Source organism: Furipterus horrens, unplaced genomic scaffold (genome assembly GCF_987537825.1).
Source record: "Furipterus horrens unplaced genomic scaffold, mFurHor1.1.pri manual_scaffold_3, whole genome shotgun sequence".
NCBI classification, from domain to species: Eukaryota; Metazoa; Chordata; class Mammalia; order Chiroptera; family Furipteridae; genus Furipterus; species Furipterus horrens.
In genome coordinates this window covers 156,759,960-156,774,808 of record NW_028327173.1, presented here as the reverse complement: position 1 = coordinate 156,774,808, position 14,849 = coordinate 156,759,960, and positions in this window count along the sequence as shown.

Here is a 14,849-nt window from a genome sequence, read left to right as displayed (position 1 = left end):
TATAGTATTTGACAATAAAGCACGGCACTAGTGAAAGCACTGGTTTTATCTAAAATACAGGGAAATCCACTTGTGCTTTTTTGCCTGTTGTGTATTTTGAACCAAAATAATAATTACTCTGTAATCTGTGCTCCCGAGGTAAACCGTCCTGGAATTGGTGTTTTAACAGGGAGCAAAAGAATGGCATAAAAAATAAAGCTCATTTCATTGAAGCTTACAGAAACAAATGGATTTCAGCATGATTGTAATTGTATGTTTCCATCCCCCAAAAAACCACGCAGCTAAGGCAAGCGTAAATTTGATTTAAAAGACATATATTAGCCCTAACTGGTGTGGCTCAGTTGGTTGGGCATCGTCCTGTTAAGCAACAGGTTGCCATTAAGATTCTCAGTCACTAGGCACATGCCTGGGTTGCGGATTCCGTCCCTGGTCCAGGCCCGTGCAGGAGGCAGCCAATGGATGTTTTTCTCTCACATCAATGTTTCTCTCCCTCTCTTTCTCCCTCCCGTTCCCTCTCTCCAAAAATTAATTAATTAAAGTTTAAAAAGAAATATATTAAGCGCCAATTGCACAGCCAGAAAATGCCCCGTTTGGCTATGAAATTGGTTTCCTGCTAGAAAGTCAGCAGGATCTGATTAAAGGAGGCCATTGCCCCCACAGGATCTTCTGTACCTTTAGGGAACTGGAGAAGACCATTTCTCAGAAGTCAGTTTTCAGGAGAGAGAAGTTGGATTTACTGTGGTTTGACAGCTCTGACCACAGTTTGACCACAGCTATTTATACCTTTAGAACTGCTTTCCAGTAACTCTGAGCAGCCCCCAGGGTTGGCAATTGTCCTAGGAAGACTGAGACCAGCGAGACCCTTCTGCTGAGGCCCAGGATCTGCCCCACCAGGAGACGGTGGAAGGTGGAAGGTGGACTGGGCCAAAGAGGTGGTCGGAAGATAGCAAGTGACATTGTAGTAAGGGAGGGAGAGGCAGCATCTTGGGCTTAGGACAGCCGGGCGACCTGGTGCAGGCTGAGCCACAGGGCGAGGGGGGGCCAGGCCTCTACGCTGCCCTGAGGAGGGCACTCAGATATGGCTCTGCTTCCCACCAGTCTCCCAACACGATCTCCTCGTGGGCACCTCGTGGGCACTGAAGAGAAGAGAGGTTCTAAAGAATTCTTAGCAATCCTGGCTCCTCTCTTCCTGAGGTGTCAGCTAGCTCAGCCTAGGCTGTTGCTTCAGGGTGCCCCCTTGTGGTTAAGTGGAGCCATGACTTGCCCCCAGGAGCCCTAGATAATGGGCGGTTGCTTCTAGACTCATGGAATTGATCTTCTGGGGACCCAGCGTGCTTGGTTTGCCTCCTCTGTTCCAAGAGGAGACAAGAGAGCACAGAGGCCCATGATTGTCAGTGTAGTTTCTCTATCTTATCTTTTTTTGAACAGAATTGATTTTCACTCTTATCCTTAGTTCTTTACCCACTGAGGCTAGATTTTCAATTATTTATTCCCTAAACACTACGTACAATTAGGTCCCTGGAATTTTTTACAACTTTGTTCTTTCTTTTTTAAGATTTTATTTATTTATGTTTAGAGAGATGGGCAGGTAGGGAGAAAGAGAGGGAGAGAAACATTGATGTGTGAGAGATAGATTGACCAGTTGCCTCTCACACACCCCCAACTGGGGACCTGGCCCACAGCCTAGGCATGTGCCCTGACTAGGAATCAAACCAGTGACCCTTTGATTCACAGGCCAGTGCTCAATCCAGTGAGCCACACCAGCCAGGGCACAACTTTGTTCTTTTTATAATCAAAGTTTCCAAACTCCCAATCTAAATAACAATTTGTCTTTTAAAATGTATTTTAAATAAGAGAAGGATGTATAAATATATTATATTACTTCAAATCTATGTAGGCATTTTAATTTTTAATTATGATTTTACAACTCCTACTGGAGGAAATAGAAATTGGCACCGCAGCCACTTTTTGTTATATTATTTTTAGATTTTTATTATGGACAATATTAAAAATACAAATTTAAAGGAAATGATATACTGAATCCTCAATAACACTCAACTAAAACAATTATCAACTCACACCCTAATTCTTCTTATAAGTAACTCCCAGCCTCTCCATGCAAGCTCACAAGTTCTTTGGCATGAACACGGAGTCCTGCATTCTGGTGTGGCAAGGTGTTCTAGGTTCATCCTGCACTTTTGCAGTCCCAATGGAATCAGCCAGCTCCTTTAAATAAGAAATTGTATTTAGAGACCACAATTTGGTCATTGTTTCTAGGTTCCAGTGTCCATTTTGGCGTTCCTTTCAGTTTCTAACAGACATTTGGACTTACAACTACCATAGGCCACACTTAGCATTGTCTTCACTTAGAATGAGGATACAAGGACAGGAAACACGGCACACCAGTTCTCTAGGCACCCCTATCCCCTTGGGTTGCCAGATAAAACCCAGGACAGCAGATTAAACTTGAATTTCAGATAAACAATGAATAAAGCCTCGTTTCCAAATTAGGAACCAATATCACTAGTAACAATTTTATTGAACTAGCTGGCTTCCATTCCCCCTCAAGGGACATGTCCAGTTCCAAGAGTCATAACTTCTCAGAAAACTCCAAAACCACAACTTCCCACCAGGTCTTTCTGATTCACTCACTGTTCTCACCGTCCCGATGCAGTAGGTGATTTTTACCACAAGCAATACTGCCTAGTAACACAGGTGACATTTCACCTTTATCAGATTTCCAGGAGAACAGAGCTAGAAAGTAAACTCCACAAAAAATGAAAAATGATTTAAAAAAAATTTTTTTTTAATTTATTTTCAGAGAGATGGGAAGGGAGGGAGGAAGGGATCGAGAGAAACATCAATGTGTGAGAGCTACATCAACTGGTTGCCTCTCACACGCCCCCAACTGGGAACCTGGCCTGCAACCCAGGCATGTGCCCTGCCTGGGAATCAAACCAGCGACATTTCGCTTCATGGGATGATATCCAACCCACTGAGCCATGCCAATCAGGGCTAAAAAATGATTTTTTAAAGCCCTTTCCATATATAGGCCTTTTTGGTGGCCAGAGTTAGTACAATATATAAGGATAAATAGATGACAAATGATAGAATAAAAGAAAAACTCAGGTTTTCACCTATGTGGGGGGAAACCCAGTTCTTCCCTACTGTGGCTTTCTTTCCTGTGTGTCGTCTTTACCTCTCACACAAAACACTTCACTTCTGACTTTTCTGGTCACCAAATGCATAGGGGTTTTCCCCCACCAAGCAATTCTCTGTGACACCAGTTGTGTGTCCTACAATTCAAATCAATTCTGACACTACCTACGCCGGCAGTCCCACAGCACTTTCCCACCCCCTCCCATCCCCTCCCACACACACACTTAAGATGCCAGTGGCAAGTCCAGGTTGTCACCTTTGCTTCTGACCAACCAGCCATACATAGGAAGTTCCAATGACCCCTGCCTTGGGTTTGATTAATTTGCTAGAGCCACTCATAGAATGCAGAAAACCATTTCACTTGCTAGATCACTGGTTTATCATAAAAGGTTATAACTCAGGCACATTACGTTGGAAGAGACACATAGGGCAATGTTATATGAGAAGGAGCATGGAGCCCCATTCTCCCCAAATCTCCATGTGTTCAACAACACAGAAGCTCTATGAACCCCATCCTTTTGAGTTTTTATGGAAGTTTCATTACATAGACACAATTGATCATATCATTGGCCATTGACAATTGATTCAATTGCCAGCCATTCCTGCCTCCCCGAAGGTCAAGGGGTGGCTCTGAAAGTTCCAATTCACTGATCACATGGTTGGCTCTTCTGGCAACTAGTCCCTATCCTAGGGTGGGGTCCAAAAGTCACCTCATCAGCAAAAGACACCTTTATCACTCTCATCTGTGCAAGAAGCGGGATGAAGAGCAAATATATATTATTGCCTATTATAAATCACAGTCTATCACAGACAGGTAGATTAGATAGATACAGATGATTCATAGATATACAGGTTGACAGACATGGATAAATAAAACACATGGTGAGTTCATATTGATACTTCCTGTTCCAAAACAGGATTATAAGGTTTTTATTTAACTTTATTGATCTTCACCTCCACTTTCTTTCTCCCATGCTAAAAACCCTGGTCTTCAACAAACCCTCATTTACTTTTCACACACTATATACCCAACAGTCTTACGGTAAGAATACCAATGCTATCACTAACGAAATAATTCCAGAGAACAGTGTAGGATATTTTTGTAGTTGTTTTTGTCCTTAGGGATGTACAATCAAATAAAGTTCTTCTTTATGTATTGTTATAAAGGCCTATAACTTGATATAACATTCATGATGCTTTAATTGCTTAGGGATTTATTTTTTTAATTTGTTTTATAATTATACAAATATTTTCATGGTTCCAAAGCCAACTCTACAAAGTCTGTTCAGAGAATTCTAGCTTCTCTCTCTGACCCTTTGACCCTAGTCTCTCTTTATCCCCATAGATAAATTTTCACTTTTATTTTATGGTTTCCCCATTTCATTGTAATTTTTTACTATAGTTTTAGACCCCATCTTAGGAAAACACTAGCGTATTATACACTTCTCTAACCTTGTTTATTTTTCAAATCCAATTTTAATATAAAAGCTTTATTGAGGTATAATTTACAATTCGCTCATTTAAAGTGTATAACTCAACGATTTCTTATTGTGCTCAGAGCTGTGCAGTCACCGTTTAAGAACACTTCCAGTTCCCCAGGAGGAAACTGTGTACCCATTAGCAGTCACTCCCCACTTGCCCCTTGCCCCACCTCCCCAACCCAAGCCCCCGGTGATGGCTAATCTATTTTCTCTTTCTATGGTAATGCCTGTTGTGGAGAATTCACAGAAATAAAATCATACAATATGTGACCTTTTGCGTCTGGCCTCTTTCATTTAGCATAATGTTTTCAAGGTTTATCCATGCATCAGTACTTCATTCCTTTTATTGCCAAATAATAACCCATTGTGTGGATATACCACATGTTATTTATCCACTTTACCTTGCTTTTTCCATTTAATAATATATTTTGGAGATCACGTTATGGTAATTTATCATGTTATTTATATTAGCACACACTAGTGTAGATTTGTCACAGTCTAGTCAAACATTCCCCAATTGATGGATATGTGGGTTATTTCTAGTGTTTGTATTACAAATAGAAGTGCAAGAAAAAGCCTTATGCTCACATCTTTGGGGGGCAATGGGGAGCAGACTTATGCCTTGCTTGAGTGGATTGGCCTCAGTAACTGCTTAGGTGCCTTCTAGCTTCAAAGATCTCAGACTGACCTAAAGAAAGTGACATCAGCATTCTCAGGGTTCCTGGGGGCCATGTGGTGGCTGACTCCCCATGATGGCCAACTCTGAGTTCTTAGCCTTTGTGTGTTCTCATTTGGTTAGTCTTCATTTATTTCTGGAGAATTAATAGGAGCACTTGTATACTAGGAAATCCCATGAGTTTAAGGGGCAGGGGCAGCTGTCATGTCCAAACGCCTTCACCTGATGAGGAATAGATGCTTGCTTTTACGGAGATACTCCAAGGCCTATAAGACATCGGCAACAATTCCCACTGCCTTCCTTTAGCGAAAGCCTGGACTTCAAACATGGGTGTTTCCTGAGCCCAGAAAAGGCAAGCTCGCTGTTGTCTAGCACAGAGCAAAGCAAAGGCTGGGGTGGGACACACTAGAAGGGCACAAGGAACATCACCCAGGGAGAAGGAGGCAGGGGCTGTGACAGCCTCACAAGGACCTTCTCTGCTAGATACGTGCTCCCTCATTCAAACTGATGGAGTCGATGAAGTGGGGACTCAACTATAGCTCTGCTCCTGGTTCCCAAGCCTGTGGGATGGTCCCCTCAGATGCCTGGAAGGCCACTGAAGAAAACAAGCAAGTGATGTGGGCCAGGCCACTCATGGCTCATCTAAAAGTGGCAGTTCTCACTGATTTTGCCAGGTAAGAAGGCCTACATTCTCTGCTTTTTTCCAAGCAAAGTTGAAAGTCTGGATTTCTATGTAAAATTTTCTGATTTTCTTCCAAGTTTGGCAAACATGTTTGGAAGTTGTATTCAAATATTTCTGTAAAAACAGAAAATTCGGGGAACTGACCCAGTTGAGGATCTGACTCCAGAAATCCATGAAGGTGTGCCCTGGCTCCCGACTCCCCTGCAGCCAGAGCCACACTGGTGGCCTCAGAAGCCAGGTTCTCCCACCACCCAACAGTCTCCAGTAGCTCAGGGGACATTCCTAGAGGTAGAATAGAGCCTGACATTATTCACCTTTGCTTCCCTGACCCTCGCTATGAGCGTTATTCTGTAAAATATATTGCAAATGGGAACTGTCGTTAAGCCTGAACCTGTTCGAAAGTGTGTGTTAAATTAATTGAATTTAATCAACTTCTTGGAATCTCATTAAAATTTTGGAAAATGGAGGGTAGCTAAAAAAAAATTTTTTTTTTTGAGAGATGAGGAGAAAGTTGAAAATACAAATACTAAAGATATTATAATGCTACAATAACCTAAACAAACTGGCAAATCAATCACTATCCCAAGAATAAATCTAAATATACTTAAACAGTTTTAAAATGATAATAAAATAATCAGAAATAAATCAGAAAGGCATTACTTTAATAAATATCATTGGAAATTTGATCATTTGGGGAAGAAAATCACCTGAGATAAACACCTTACACTATATACCAAGATTAATTTAAGAGCTAAATATAAAGACTAGGCTCTAGAACCACAGAAAAACCTTTCTCTGCATTTAGAACAACTTTCTAAGCATAAAAGCAGTGAAACACATAGAAAAAAAAGCTAATAAATTTAAGTATAAAAAGAACTTTCTAACACCTAGATTTTTTAAAGCTGTAATTAAATTGAAAGTTAAATATCAGTCCTGGCTGGTGTGGCTCAGTGGGTTGGAGCATCACCCTGTAAACAGAAAGGTCATAAGTTCGATTCCCAGTCAGGGCACATACCTAGCTTGCAGGTTCAGTCCCTGGCTAGGGCACATATGAGAGGCAACTGATTAATGTTTCTCTGTAACACTGATGTTTCTCTCCCTCTCTCTCTCTGTCCCTCTCCTGCCCTTTTTAAAAAATCAATAAGCATGTCCTCAGGTGAGGATTTAAAAAAAGTTAAACATCAGGCAAAATATAATTGACAAACTAGCAAAGGGTAATGCCTAAAGATATAAATATTAAATACAAAGAGCTCATATGGTTCAATAAAAAAACAAATCCCTGAAAAATTGAACAAATATATAAACTGACATATCACGGGGGGGGGGGGGGGGGACCAAATGGCCAATTTTTATAACTTCTTTAAAAGTCAGAGACATGAAAATTAAAATAAAAATAAAATTTTTGCTTGGAAATTAACCAAAATTTAAAAAAAGGATCCAGTGTCAGCAAAACTTGGGTGAGACTGGGTGTCTATTATCTAGTACAAGCATTGTGGAAATCAACTTAATACTGGCCATCAGGACAACTTTATTTTTATTATTTTTTTATTTTTTATCCTCACCCAAGGACATTTTTTTCATTGCTTTTAGAGAGAGAGGAAGGAAGAGGGAGAGAGAAACATCAACATGCGAGAGAAACATCAATTGGTTGCCTCCATACGTACCCCAACTGAAGATCAAACACGCAACCTTTTGGTTTACAGGATGATGCTCCAACCAGCTGAGCCACACTGGCCAGGGCCATCAGGACAACTTTAAATGTTGCTACCATACAACCCAGAGATTAACCTTCTGGGAATATACTCTATGAAAATAATGAGAAGAACAGAGGTTTAGTACAAAGAGGTCTATCAAAATATTATTTATCATGATGAAAAATTATAATCAGCCTAAATGACATACAATAGGAGGATGGTTGAATAAATTATGACATAATCATAAAAGGGAATATTGTAATTTTTGTTTACTATGTATGTTTACAAATAACTTTCAATAATGAAAATAGAAAACCTATCATCTTAAGTCATCCTTCCACAAAGAGTATGTGCTTGGTACCGCTCTAGGCATTTGGGATACATACATCATTTAACAAAACTGACAAGATCCTGCCTTCCTGGAGCTCACATGGAGGGTGTGAGAGACACACACACAACGAACAAACATAAGAAATAAAATAACTATAATAGATTAAAGGCGATGTGTTGAAGAAAACAGACGAGAGCAGGTAGGGGAGCTGGACGCGCTGAGGAGCAGGAGGAGGGCAGGTGGCAGGGCTGACCAGGGGCTCCAAGACTTGCAGGCATGGGGCACAGCCACACTGCTATCAAGAGGAGGAGACATCTGTGTGCAGAAGTATATCTATGACCTCACCTGTTAGACTGATATTTTAACTTCTACATTACAGATAGATTCTTTACACATCTCATGTATATCCACAGAAAAAATTACATCAGAATGACGACAATGGCTACCTGTGGAAGGTGGGATTGGGGTGATTTTTTCTCTTTTTAACAGTTTGCTGTATTTGCTAAATTTTATAACATGAGTAGTCAGTTTTATTATCAGGAATAAAACAGTACATGCTATTACATATTTTAAAAAGCAGAGTTAATCTATCTTTAACCCCAGGAAGGGCTTTCTAAAAAATGTTTAAAGGTGACGAGGTGTCTAACCTTGCCAAGACAAGTTTCCTCCACAAGGGAGCACCTTGCCTTCCCGTAAGAAGCTGCCTGAGCCCCAAGTTCAGAGTGGATTTTAAGGGAGCGGTGTGCAAAGGGTAAATGTTGCATAATTCCACTCCCACGCCTAAGAACCATGCTCGGAGAGGCTCAGGACAGCTTCTGGTACTCTAAGGCTTGCCTCCTTGGTCAGTAATAATATAATCCATTTTCCCTGAAATCGATTAGCAAATAGTTTAGTAAGGCATGAGTTAAGGGGGAGGAAAAAAGAAGAGAATGTTCCTTTCCCTTGGGGAGTTAACCCAACCAGAAAGGCCCAACTCAGTTACCTTTTCACAGTGACACAGCGTTGGGAGAGGAGGAGACCTGGGGGTGGGGAAGATCCCGCAGAGATTAGATTAATCAACGCGGAAGCACATGTGAGTCAGCTGGATGTTATCAGATGATTGAAAGACGGGTGCATAAAGGAGGGAAGGGCTGCAAGGAGAGGGGAAGGGAGAGAGAGGCAGAGGCCAGGGTGTACTGGAAGGCACTGGTAATGCTGTGAAAAGCCTCTGACCTGGATAGTGCTGGGAATTTTGCAACCTAATGACCCCAAGGACTGGGTTACTAGGAATTGCGCTCCTGGACTGTCTCAGCAAACCCAACTTATCTGAAACCCAAGAGCGAAGAGACGTCTGTGGCTCATGGTGCTGACGCAGCCACTCCGTCATTGCCAGCCAATTTGGCTTGCAAGTGTTTACTTATCTGGTTAGAGGGAAGCTGGATGCACACTCACTTTCATTACCAAGACTTGCTTCTCTGCATGCTTGGGAACAGTGACCAGAGGAAGAGGACTGGGGGACAAAGGTGGATAAGACAGGCTCCGGGGGGGTGGGGGTGGGGGGGCAGCGGACGAAGTACCTTGCTCATCCCAACACACAAGGTAGAGGAAAGAGAGAAGAGGATCACCTAACCCAACCTGGGGGTCAGGTAATTCTTCCTGGAGGAGATGGTACTTGAGCTAGTCAAAAAGGACATATGGGAGTCTGAGAGTAAGGAAAGGGTTCCAGGCAGAGGGAACAGCCCAGGGGCAAGAGAGGATGTGACATCTGTTCAAGCAAGTAGCTCAGCATGACTGGAGTCTGGGATCAGTGTGTGCAAGTGGGAAGAGGTGATGCTGGAGCGGAGGCCACTTTATCTGGAGACACTGGGAAGTCTTAAGTTATCAGAGCACTGACATGGAAGTTTTTAAAGTCACCAATGACCTTTGTGTTGCCAAATGCACACACACTTTTCAGTCTACATCTTAAGCAAATTCTCGCAGTCGCATGTGGTACTGCCACCCTTCCCTCCATCCCGGAGCATGGAGCAGTCTCAGGTCTGGGCTCTCAGTGACCATGTGCTCCTCCTGGCTCTCTGTCCACCTCTGGTCATTTTCCCTCAGCCCCCACACTGGCTGCTCCTCTGCCTTCCGGCCTAGGAGTGCTGGTGTTCCACAGGGCCCCATCTTGGTCCCCTCTCACCATTCACTCTCGCTCTCAACACCCTCACTTATCCCCATGGCTTCACGTGCATCTGTTATATATTACAGTATCAGGGAGAGCGGAGGGTCCAGAATCAAGAACAGGTCATATGTCCTGGGTGTCCATGCTGAGTGAGCATGTTCATGCTGAATCATGAGCCACTGTGGGATGAGTCAGGGCGGAGACGGTCAGAACGAGTAGTTGAGGGATAAGCAGAGGCATGTACTGGAGTAGAAAGAGTTGCTAATTATTACAGTCAGTGTCCTGGATCTGAAAGAAAGCTGAGCCAGGGCTCACTGTTCCCAAGTGTGGAGGGAGTGGTAGGTACACTCATGTGTGTTTAAAAAAAAAAAAAAGAAGAAGAAATCCAAAGTCTGAGAAGAAAGAATACCAGGAGGTGCAAGAAAGATGGGTAGGTCCAACAGGGCAAGCTGATTCCAAAGTCCAGGATGTCACTCAAGGCAGGGGTCCAAGCCACAAGAGCAAGGCCAACAGACTGGGGCGGCCTCTGGCCTGGCTGGGACCTGTGCTGCAGTTTAGGCGGGCAGGCACCCAAGGACGTGCTCCCACCCTGGGGAGCAATGGCGTAAGAGTGCTGGGCTCTGTGTGCTGTCCAGACCACACCGACACATCCATGGTGAGGCAGGGAGTCAGACACCAGTCCTGGCCCCTTCTGTTCTCCAACCTCTCAGGCCAACAGGACATAGAATTTCTCAAGGTGCCAACATTATAACTACCAATAAAGCAAATTCTTTTGTGTCTTGTCAGGAGTAAGGTTGCAATAAAGATTTGAAATGGTCTTAAAAAGTGGTGTTTACAATTAGTAGGACTGAGTACACTATTCAGTAAATTATGTTAAAACAATCTGCTGTTTCTTAAAAATTGTATTAGAGTCCTATCACACTCAAAAACATACCCGATAATTAGTAATTAATTAAAAACTTCTAAGAAAAGCCCAGGCTCAGATGATTTGATTGATGAATGCTAGCAAACATTCAAAAAAGAATACTGACCCTTCACAAAAAGATAGGAAATGAATATTCCCTACTTCTATAAAAATACAACCCACAGAATGGGAGAAAATAATTTCAAATCATGTATCTTATGATAAGAAATTTGTTTCTAGAATCTGTTAAGAATAGTTACAACTCAAAACAAAAACAAAAACCCAGCCCAATTTAAAAATGGGCAAAGGATCTGGATAGATATGTCGCCCAAGAAATATTAATTATTCAGCAAAAAAGAAATGAAGTACTGACAGAAGTTACAACATGTATGAACCTTGAAAACATTTCGCTAAGTGAAAAAATCATTCACAGAGACCACATATTGTGTAACTCCATTATATGAGGCACCCAGAACAGGCAAAGGTAGAGAGACAGCGTAGTTTAGTGGCCACAGGGGAATGGAGCCGGGGGGGGGGGGGGGGGGGGGGCGGAGAGCATAACTGCTAATGAGGACAGGATTTCTGTAGAGAAGGTGAAAATTCTGACATTAGGGTGTGGTGATGGTTGCACAACCTTGTGAATACAGTAAAAAGCATTTCATTGTATACTCTAAAAAGGGTGAATTGTATAGTTATATAAAGTATATCACAATTAAGCTGCGAAGAATGTAAATCAGAGGTGGATTGAAGATATAAATGTAAAATAAACCTTAAAAATAAAAGAAAATATAGAAGACTGGTTCAATAATTTTGCTGTGGAGCAGGCCATTCTAATTATACAAAATGCACACAAAGGACAATATTGACAGATTGAGTGCACTGAAATCATCTTCAATGTGAAGACACTATAGCATTTAAATATATGTAAACATATAAACATATACAAAAATCACAAAGGACTTTTGCAACGTGTGTAACAAATATATTTAGAGAATGGTCTTCAAAATCATTATGAAAAGGACGAACTTCCCAATAGTCCCCAGTGCTGGCCAGAATGAGGGGCAAGGGGCCCTCGTGTGGAGAAACAGTGAGGGTAAATCGGTGCGGCCATTTGGAAGGCAATTTGGTATCCAGGTATGACCTGCAAAACATTTCCAATGGGGCATGAAACAGTCTGAACAGAAGCACCAGCTGAGAATAACGAGGCTGCTACACCCAGCAGACAGGCTGAGTCAGCCTTGCGGAGATCTACTGGCATGCCCAGGGCAAGCAGATTTGTGTCCTAGGCTTTCTTGTTCTAGAATTTTATCTTCAGAAATGCTTCAAAGGCACACGAAGAATGTTTGCTACAGCAACATTTGTAATAGTAAACAATGAGTGTGCATTCACAGAAAACTGGTTATATAAATGACACATCCATTAAAAAGCCATTAAAAAGACAAACAGAACTCAAATACGCCTGACATAGATTCTTAAAATGTATTGTTAGAGAAGAAAAGTAAGCTGCAAAGCGGTATGTATAACATGATCTCAATTTTGAAAAAAATAATTGTGTATGTTTATATATGCATAGAAAATATTCTGGATAAATGAGCAACAAACTGTTAGTGGCAGTGACCTGTGCGGATTGGATATTTGGAGGAAAGAGTACAGAGGAGGGAAAAAGAGGGTATTATCTTATGCACTTTTGAATTATTTTTATAATTTTTAAATATGGAAAATAAGCAATTAGCTTGAGAGAAAACAAGGAGAGAGGAAAGTTACAATACATGAGTAGTGATGAACAGTGCTTAGGAGATGGGGTTACGGACGGATATTTTTCCCATTTGCTTCTCTGCATGCCTTTCTGTTCACGGGGCGGACAGATAAGCCCTGGTGATGTGATTGCAAAAGGGCACAGATTCTAAACAATGAAGCCATTTAGAAGATTATGCTGAGAGTGTCCCTTCTGGAAACATTGGTAAGAATGAAATCCTAAGTTCCCTATGTACAATAGCAACCATGAATGTGTCTCCTTGAGACATCAGGACTTTACATATTTAATGTTTATTTTGTGAAACATGGACTTAACTTCTAAAGTTATACTATGCTAACTGATCATTATGGACAACAGAACTGACATCTGAGTCCAGATAGTATCATATATAAATTAACATTTTAATGTTGTAAGTCTTAGAACTCCTTTGTCTTTTCTCCAGCTGAGCATGAAGGTAGCTAAATCAATGAGTCAGATAGGTTCCCTGGCTTAAAGCAATAGGTAAAAGAAGTTTATTCCAACAACCTGGCATTTCTGAAGAACAGTCATTTGTTTAAACTCCGAAAAGTGTGTGTGCATGTATATTATGTGTATACATAAGTATATACAAAATAGGAATACTATGTAAGGATACATATGATTACCTGTTTGGTATAGTGGGGCTTTCTGAGAGGGAGAGGGACTGGAGAACTGGGAAGAACCAAGCAAAGAAAATAAACTGCACTAAAAATGTGTGAAATTAATTTACATATTTCTGTTAAATCAAAGGTAGAGTCAACAAATATTAGAGGGTTCACCACATGCAGGTCCTGGACTTAGTGTTGAGGTACATCAGGGAACAGTCCTCAGAGAGACCCCTACCCTCACAGAGCTTACGTTCCAGAAGATAATAAACCACATAGTAAGTCATGAATTACACAACTGTGATGCTGTGTAAGGAAATTAGGTAAATAAAAATATTAGCCCTGGGTGGCGTGGCTCAGTGGACTGAATGCTGGCCTGCAAACCAAAGGGTCACCAGTTCAACTCCTGGTCAAGGGCACATGCCTGGTTTGCAGGCCAGGTCCCCAGCTGGGGCGTGTGAGAGGCAACCACATTGATGTTTCTCTCCCTTTCTCCTTCCCTCTCTCTAAAAATAAATGTAAATAAATTTTCAAAAATATAATGAGTCAAAAACCTGCACTTTGCTTGTGTCTCTCCTTTACTCTTACACCACTGCCACACTCACAACACTGACACCAGGTGTGTCCAGGGGTTCCCTCACCAAGTAATTCTGCCACACCAGCTGGGTGTCCTAAAAATATATTTTTTTAGAGAGAGAGAAATACTGACTTGTTCCACTTACCTATGCATTCATTGGTTGCTTTTTTTATGTGCCCTGACCAGGGATCGAACCCACAACCTTGGCATATTGGGACGATGCTCTAACCAACTGAGCTACCCAGCCAGGGCTAACACAATTCTGATGCTGATGCTTTCTATCTGGAGATAGCATCAGATGCCACAGGTTAAGAGCTCAGTCCCATGAAACTACCCTCCACTTCAGAGGGCAACCACAAGTAGTAGGTACCAGATTTACCCACAAATTCTGACCAACTTGGCTATAAATTGGAGGTACCCATGACCTCCTCCCCTTTGGATTTGATTATTTGTTAGAATAGCTGACAGAACTCAGGGAAACACTTATTTACACTTACCAGCTATTATACAGATGAACAGCCAGATAGAGGTATTGTATATAGGACGAGGTCTGGGAGGCACCCTGTGGAGTTGGGATGCACCACCCTGCTGGTACATGGATATGTCCACCAAACTGAAAGCTCTCTGGGATTTTTATGAAGGCTTCACCACATAGGCATGATTGATCACTATCTCCGTTTCCAGCCCTATTCCCTTCTAGAGAATGAATGTGGAACTGAAAATACAAGCTTCTAATCATGGCTTGGTCTATCTGGTGGCCAGACCCCCGCAGAAGCCCAGGAAGTGGAATCAAAAGACCAAATATTAGAAAAAAAGATGCCCCTAG